This window comes from Eleutherodactylus coqui, chromosome 2 (genome assembly GCF_035609145.1).
Source record: "Eleutherodactylus coqui strain aEleCoq1 chromosome 2, aEleCoq1.hap1, whole genome shotgun sequence".
Lineage (NCBI taxonomy): Eukaryota > Metazoa > Chordata > Amphibia > Anura > Eleutherodactylidae > Eleutherodactylus > Eleutherodactylus coqui.
The window spans coordinates 286,653,006-286,662,296 of record NC_089838.1 but is presented as its reverse complement, the minus strand read 5'-3'; positions in this window follow the sequence as shown (position 1 = coordinate 286,662,296).

The window sequence follows — 9,291 nt, the reverse complement described above, 5'->3', positions numbered from 1 at the left end:
GACGGGGGTTCATTAAACAACGTCAATGGGCATTTTGGAATAAGTCTGGTGAAGAACGTTAATGGGAAATTCCTGTAGAATCAGTTACCGGATGACAAATTAACAGAAAGTGACATAACAAAATGATGCAATGTGCCGCACATCTGATGTAACCATGAGCGAAACGGCAAGTTATTTGGGTGACTGTCTAACTTAGATAGATCTGTGGCCACCAAGTTCACTAGGTCTACTGAGGGGGGCGTGCATATGGTAATAAGCCGTGAAGAATTGACACCCTCAAAGATGCGTTACAGTGAGAGGTGGCTGCCATTACTGATGTCACATTAGCAGATGTCTTCAGTCTTCACCAATACTCAGACATTTGAGGAATGTTTGGGTTTCCTAAAGAGAATCACCTGTAGCTTGGTTGCTCTTGTCGTCACTTTGGGACAGTCAAACACATTGCATGCTGTCTGATGTGCATGCAAGTGCAATGTGATGTTTTGCATTGAAACCAATTAGAAACATTTGCCGATACGATGTGTGTGAAACAAGCATCGGATGATCGCAATTTCACTAAAGGGAGGTGAGGCATTTTTGCATGAAAGACGTCTCGCATCTGTGGGTAAAACGCATATTGACAAGCGTGATATCGGGACAGGTTTCTCGGCCCAATATCGCGCTCACTCGTCTGAAAGTAGCCTTAATGTTCAAATAATCAGTTAATACCCACCTGAGATACAGAGGCAGGCAACATTGAAGCAACGACTTCTAAATGTAGCGGTTTCAGTCACTACGTTGGAGCCTCAGGTGTAATAGCCGCAGGTCTGGAGGGCAATCAGGGACAAGCCAGGAGTCAGTACGAGGAGGTCTTGGTTTGCAGTACAAATGGTTGAGGCAAGTAACCAAGTTAGATGGAAAGCAAGAGGTCAGCAACGAGAGGTCTGGGTTCGCAGTACAAATGGGTGAGGCGGGTAACGTAGTCAGATGGAAAGCCAGAAGTTGGTATCAGAAGGTCTTGTCACAGTAGTAGAGGAGCAGGCACGAGTGGAGCTTGATCAATCAATGATGTGGAGAATAATCATGCATTGAGAAAGTGGCAGGGCCAGGCTATTATAGGAAGTGCAATGAAGGAACAGATCCAAACAATGTATCCGCACTAATACCGGTAGCTTACAGAACTAGGACCTCCAGAAAAGATAAATTTAATGGTGCCCACGGCACATTTAATATAATGCCAAAGCCTGGCAATTATGCAGTACAATAAAAGGATTATGCAACTGAAATGCAACGCGTTTCGGCGCTTTGATACGCCTTTCTCAAGCATAAATCATTCCTATTTCAACACTCTATAAATACTAAAATACAAGAGTAAAAGATTTTACTCACCCTATGGAGCCGGTGACGAGGTTGTCCTGCGTCCCGTGGCGGCTCGAGACAGGACAACCTCGTCACTGGCTCCATAGGGTGAGTAAAATCTTTTACTCTTGTATTTTAGTAATAATTGCCAGGCTTTGGCATTATATTAAATGTGCCGTGGGCACCATTAAATTTATCTTTTCTGGAGGTCCTAGTTCTGTAAGCTACCGGTATTAGCGCGGATACATTGTTTGGATTTCTTCATCCCCCTTTTGGCAACTTTTTCCTTTTGGGGATTCATTATTTTTCCTGCTGCTAACCGGACTTCGGAGGACTCCAAGTACCTGCTACAGGCAAACCAGGACGTTTCGTGCAGGCGGGTTAGCCCATTGCTCCTACGGGGCTCCCGTCAGGCACCAGGTGAATCTAAACAACCTTTTTTCATGTTGGGTGTCGCGAATCATTCCGTTTTCAATGAAGGAACAGAGAGGGGCCAATCGGCAACCATGAGCAGAAGCTAGGGACAAGAACAAGGAGAGCTTGTTCAGCAAACCGGATTGCGCACTGGGGAGAGCTGGAGTACAGGAGATCATGGGTTCGAGCCTTGGCACTAAATGCAGGTTGGGTGGTCTACTAACTGCTGTCTGCAATGGGCCACATGGTCATTACCTCACACAGACTCCCAGTACTACTACTGGGCACTTGCCTAGCTGCAGCCTGAGAGAGGCTAAGATTAGAGAGGGAGCTAACAATGGCGCCATGTGGTTCGCTGCTGCTCCACTGAGTACATCCTAATGCCTTCAAGGTGGCACGTGATCAGCACGATCTGGAGGTGCAACTACTAAGCGCTTGACCAATGAGGGGGCTTGCTGGCTTAGACTCGGCCAGTAGAGCTCCCTATTTACTCTGCTTTTCACAATCACTCTTCTACAACTTAGACCAGTGGCTGAATTGTAAGTGCCCAACCCTGGGCTCCTCCGTCTTCCGAGCCAGTGTCTCCATACTCAGTTACCTCACAATTACACATGGTAGTAGTTGGGCAGATTCTTATATACAGGGCCAGCCACAGAGTGGTCAGCCCACTGGAAATTTTACGGGTGCAGTAAATGGCCAATCTATGGCCATCCTAAGCCACATGCGGCCTGCAAGTTAGACATCCCTGTTCTATTGTAATTTGGTTACGTGCATGCGCCCTATGAGGAATGATGGTTCACTTGTTATGACTATCAGGAAAGGCCTAGGAGGACCAGCTGGGTGACCAAATGACCGAAAAAGAAACCAAGCCATGTATGGCTGACAATGAGAGCTAGCAGAGACCTACTTCTTTTCCTGTCTTCAGTTCTGGGTCAATGTACTGTACATAGTAGGCTCTGTTCACATCTGCTTTGGGTGTATGTCAGAGATATTTAATGTATACCTCTGATGTATGCCATACAATGGTAACAAGAAAAAATATACCACGCAGTATGTTTTTTATGGTAACCCGCTCAGTAAGAAAGCCCAGTCGGATGTTCTTTCCTATGCAGTAAAAGAAAAAAAAGCATGTCAGCACCTACCAACCCAGCGAAGAGCCAAGAGGACACTCTTTTGGCCTCCGTCAGGTCAATGGTCATCTATAGCTACATTTGCATACACCACGTGTTGACGTAAGGAGATACGTATGAACAGTGCCTTGTTCACAGAGGGTGAGAAGAACAGGCAGCAGCTGATCTATGGGAGTCGTCATAAGATCTTCTTAGCAGAAACATATCTAGCGAGAAATGTTGAATATTTCCTGTTCTCAGAAGAAAAGGGAGAACTTCTCGAAAGTCAGTTGGTAGTCTTAGCAACCTACTTTAGGGGATGAGCACTTGTGTAATAGCTTGAGGACAAACTTCTACAGGCTTTATGTAATAATGCCTACATAATGAGAGTGAATCCCAGAAGACATCAATGTTCCTTTCATTTAAAGTACTAGGTGATCATAATTAAAGGGGTTTTTCCAAGCAAATACTATTGATGTCCTATGCTCAAGAAAGGTCATAAATAGTTAATCGGTGAAGACCCATCACTCAGGATCCCCAGCGATTAGCTGATCATCTGGTCTACTATCAGTGCAGTGGGCCAGATATCGTCATCGTGTTGGAGGCAGAAAAGTCATAGAGGGCTTCGATCCCACTGAAATCAATGAAAACTGAAGCCTCCTATTATACTTCTGGCATGTCCAACTCCGACACCGGGGTCAGACATAAAAGTGTAATAGGAGACAGCCCTATCATTGATTCCAATAGGAATGAAGCGCTCTATGATGCTTCCACTTGTTACACTAATGACGGTTGGTCCCCGGTGATTAATGACCTATCTTTAGGATAGGTTGTCAATAGAATTTGCCTGGAAAACTGGCCACTCTAGCAAACACACATTTTTCTATGCCAGCCCCCTCCCCTGATTGCCTGCCACACTCTGGAGGTCTCATCTGTGTATAACATTCACTTCCATGCATTGCAGTCCCCTGTCCAATGCTTAGCTGCCAACATCTTGAGAGTGAGAATTTTTTTCTTTGAGTTTTACATCAATCCCATGATGCATCAGCACAGCATTAGCTGAGGCTATACCATGTTGCCTGCTGGGGGGACAATTTAATTATTATTACCTTCTATATTCTTCTGAATAAGCTACAGGCAATACGCATGTAGTCAAAAGGATGAGCTATGATCTCCTCTATTATAACTGTGTGACAGGAGCTGTGTGATCATAATCAGTAACTGAGATTGGAACGCTCCATAGTTTTTTAGAGATTTCTGAACACTGAACTTAACCGAAGCTGCACTATAATCACTGCTTCCTGCGCTGACTGCGGTAAACAGTGGCCTTGGGAATCAGCTGATTGGTGGGGACGCGAGCGGCAGGTCACCGCCGATCATCTATTCATGACCTGTCGGTTATCAGTAGAAAGAAAAAAATACCCCTGTAAGATTCTGAGGAGTCTTCTAGTGTGATGCTTCTCATACTTTGAGATTGGTCTAACTGATGGGGTGCCCCCCACTTGTAAGTGAAGATCCCGGTTTTCTCAGAAGTAATCATAAGTTGCAAAGTTCTCTCTGGTTGCGTCAACCTCTGATTCAGCAACATAATTGACTCATTTAATCCTTATGCTTGTTGTTCTATAGGGTTCTGGGGATAGGTTTTAAAATAATCTGTGGTCATTTTTTAAACTTTGCATGGACTGTAACCAGTGGTGAATCCCAAAGACCACCATATTCTAAACTACTGCCCTGGAAAACTGCAGACATGTATTACATAGCCAGACCGATGTGATGCCACTTGTACTGGACAGGCTGCAACTATCCCCAGCGATAATAGCTGATTGCAGTTTGGTTGTTGCGTTAGACTAGTCAGCATTGAGTCTAGGCCGAAGATGCCAGCTTCCAGGCTGAGTCTGTGGCCAGAGGTGCCAGCTCCCATTCTGAGTCTGTGGCCAGAGGTGCCAGCTCCCATGCTGAGTCTGTGGCCAGAGGTGCTAGCTCCCATGCTGAGTCTGTGGCCAGAGGTGCCAGCTCCCATGCTGAGTCTGTGGCCAGAGGTGCCAGCTCCCATGCTGAGTCTGTGGCCAGAGGTGCCAGCTCCCATGCTGAGTCTGTGGCCAGAGGTGCCAGCTCCCATGCTGAGTCTGTGGCCAGAGGTGCCAGCTCCCATGCTGAGTCTGTGGCCAGAGGTGCCAGCTCCCATGCTGAGTCTGTGGCCAGAGGTGCTAGCTCCCATGCTGAGTCTGTGGCCAGAGGTGCTAGCTCCCATGCTGAGTCTGTGGCCAGAGGTGCCAGCTCCCATGCTGAGTCTGTGGCCAGAGGTGCCAGCTCCCATGCTGAGTCTGTGGTCAGAGGTGCCAGCTCCCATGCTGAGTCTGTGGTCAGAGGTGCCAGCTCCCATGCTGAGTCTGTGGTCAGAGGTGCCAGCTCCCATGCTGAGTCTGTGGCCAGAGGTGCCTGCTCATGCCAAGCCTTCTCTACTCAAACGCATGGTCCTAAAGAGGAAAACTGTCCCATCCCCACAGCACAATATACTAAGTTATAGCGCTGTCATGGGATCAAAATTATGTTTATTCGACTTGCAGTGTATTGTGCGAGCCTGTCCACAAAGTCCATACTTTTTTGAATTTATTAGGGCAACCTCTATGCTGATAAATCACCTTTTCATAGGGAATTACAATATCAACCAGCCTCATCCAACATGAGACAGAGGGCGATCTCGTTGCCATCCATCTCATGGCCACCACCTTTCTGGCCAAAAACAGTACCTCTCTGATGAATATCTTGTCGTGGTGGTTCCATGTTTCTTCATCTATCAGCCCAAATATTGCTACTTTGGGATCTAAAACCAAAGAGACCAGTAGGAGTACAGATAAAAAGGTGAATACTTCTTCCCAAAAATTTCTTATATAGGAGCACTCCCACATCAAGTGCCAAAAATCCGCATTTATTTGGTGACATCTATGGCAGGTTGTTGTGCTAATTCTACCCATTTTATTCAAACGGACTGGTGCAAGATACGCCTGATATACAATATACTTGTATTAGTTTAGTATTGATTGCTGGTGACACCAGTAGGTGTGATCCCATTGCCTCCTGCCAATCCTCTATTGTCAGTGTGGGGATATTCGCTTTCCACCTATCATATATCGTCAATGGGTCATGGTCCATTCTGGCCGACAGTAAATGTGTGTACAGTTGTGATATCAATCCCCTAGGTCCCTGCGTTTTAAGAATTCCCATTATTGGGTATTTAGAAATTTTGGCAGAGTTTGGCGGGAATTGAGCGTTTAAGGCATGCCTTAGCTGAAAGTATCTAAAAAGCTGCAACCTGGGCATCTGTAACCTTTTTTGTAGCTGTGTATAAGATAGCATTACATTATCTTCATACATATGTCCTAATAGATGTATCCCCAGAGCAATCCAATATCCAACATCCTGCAGTGTTTGCAGTGATGGCAGAGTGGGATTATCCCATAAAGGAGTATCGGTGATTGTATCAGTGAAATGTTGGATTTCCTTGGTTGCCCGCCATACTGACAAAGCCAGTCCATGTATGGGCAGAAGTTTGGATGATTTTGTATACTCTGGGTACTCCAGAAATCCTATCAGATTTCGCCCAGCCACCTCACTAGACAAATAACGATTAGAGATGAGCGAACGTGCTCGTTCGAGTATTAGCGTGTTCGAGTTACTTTCACTTTCATCTCTGAGACATTAGCGCGCTTTTCTGGCCAATAGAAAGACAGGGAAGGCATTACAACTTCCTCCTGTGATGTTCCAGCCCTATACCACCCCCCTGCAGTGAGTGGCTGGGGAGATCAGGTGTCACCCGAGTATTTCAATCTGCCCCGCCCGCGGCTCGCCACAGATGCGTTCTGACAGAGATCAGGGACAGTGCTGCTGGTGCCGGAGCTGCTATAGGGAGAGTGTTAGGAGTTATTTTAGGCTTGAAGAACCCCAACGGTCCTTCTTAGGGCCACATCTGACCGTGTGCAGTACTGTTGAGGCTGCTGTGAGCAGTGTTGCACAATTTTTTTTTTTGTATATCGGGCGTGCAGAGCATTGCGTACTCAGTCTGCAGTCATTGTACAGAGTATAGGGCCAGTACTGGTGAGGCAGGGAAAGAGGTATACTGGCTATATAGGCAGTGGGCTTTTTCAAACAAATTTGGGAAAAATACTATCTTTGGGCTGCCTGTGACCGTCTTGAGTGTACTGCGTCTCTGCTGGGGGTAGTAGTCCTAATTATTATGCAGCTAAGTGTTACAGCAGGCTTGCGCAAAATTGTTTCCTGGCTCTGCATTGCCCGTTACATCACGCCGTCATCCCGTCCAGAGGGAAACAGTATACATATATACGCTGCCTACAGTATCTGTCTGCTGTCTCAGCTCAGCCTTTAAAAAAATAGAAGCAAAATATTTAAGGCCTACTAGTGGCCTTTGGACACTTGACTGCTTCTGCGCTGTGAATTCCACTAGCTCAGTCATACGCACCTACGTCTCACTACAGGCTTGTGCAAAATTCTTTCCTGGCTCTGCTGTGCGTTCCGTGAGCGAAGTCAGCCTCCAACCACAGGCCAATAAGCGGCACATTTAATTACAGCATTCTGTTTCTGCACTACTGGTAATACACCATGCTGAGGGGTAGGGGTAGGCCTAGAGGACGTGGACGCGGGCGAGGACGCGGAGGCCCAAGTCAGGGTGTGGGCACAGGCCGAGCTCCTGATCCAGGTGTATCGCAGCCGATTGCTGCGGGATTAGGAGAGAGGCACGTTTCTGGCGTCCCCAGATTAATCTCACAATTAATGGGTCCACGCGGTAGACCTTTATTAGAAAATGAGCAGTGTGAGCAGGACCTGTCGTGGATGGCAGAAAGTGCATCCAGCAATCTATCGACCACCCAGAGTTCTACGCCGTCCACTGCTGCAACTCTGAATCCTCTGGCTGCTGCTCTTCCTTCCTCCCAGCCTCCTCACTCCATGAAAATGACACATTCTGAGGAGCAGGCAGACTCCCAGGAACTGTTCTCGGGCCCCTGCCCAGAATGGGCAGCAATGGTTCCTCTCCCACCGGAGGAGTTTGTCGTGACCGATGCCCAACCTTTGGAAAGTTCCCGGGTTCCGGGGGATGAGGCTGGGGACTTCCGGCAACTGTCTCAAGAGCTTTCAGTGGGTGAGGAGGACGACGACGAAGAGACACAGTTGTCTATCACTCAGGTAGTAGTAATTGCAGTAAGTCCGAGGGAGGAGCGCACAGAGGATTCGGAGGAAGAGCAGCAGGACGATGAGGTGACTGACCCCACCTGGTTTGCTAAGCCTACTGAGGACAGGTCTTCAGAGGGGGAGGCAAGTGTGGTGGCCAGGGGTAGAGGCAGGGCCAGACCAAATAATCCACCAACTGTTTCCCAAAGCGCCCCCTCGCGCCATGCCACCCTGCAGAGGCCGAGGTGCTCAAAGGTGTGGCAGTTTTTCACTGAGAGTGCAGACGACCGACGAACTGTGGTGTGCAAGGTTTGTCGCACCAAGATCAGCCGTGGAGCCACCACCACCAGCCTCACCACCACCACCAGCATGCGCAGACATGATGGCCAAGCACCCCACAAGGTGGGACGAAGGCCGTTCACTGCCTCCGGTTTGCACCACTGCCTCTCCCCCTGTGCCCCAACCTGCCACAGAGATCCAACCCCCCTCTCAGGACACAGGCACTACCGTCTCCCGGCCTGCACCCACACCCTCACCTCCGCTGTCCTCGGCCCCATCCAGCAATGTCTCTCAGTGCACCGTCCAGACGTCGCTAGTGCAAGTGTTTGAGCGCAAGTACGCAGCCACGCACCCGCACGCTCAAGCGTTAAACGTGCACATAGCCAAATTGATCAGCCTGGAGATGCTGCCGTATAGGCTTGTGGAAACGGAGGCTTTCAAAAACATGATGGCGGCGGCGGCCCCGCACTACTCGGTTCCCAGTCGCCACTACTTTTCCCGATGTGCCGTCCCAGCCCTGCACGACCACGTCTCCCGCAACATTGTACGCGCCCTCACCAACGCGGTTACTGCCAAGGTCCACTTAACAACGGACACGTGGACAAGCACAGGCGGGCAGGGCTACTATATCTCCCTGACGGCACATTGGGTGAATTTAGTGGAGGCTGGGACCGAGTCAGAGCCTGGGACCGCTCACGTCCTACCCACCCCCAGAATTGCGGGCCCCAGCTCGGTGCTGGTATCTGCGGCGGTGTATGCTTCCTCCACTAAACCACCCTCCTACTCCTCCTACGCAACCTCTGTCTCGCAATCAAGATGTGTCAGCAGCAGCACGTCGCCAGCAGTCGGTGTTGCGCGGCGTGGCAGCACAGCGGTGGCCAAGCGTCAGCAGGCCGTGCTGAAACTACTCAGCTTAGGAGAGAAGAGGCACACGGCCCACGAACTGCTGCAGGGTCTGACAGAGCAG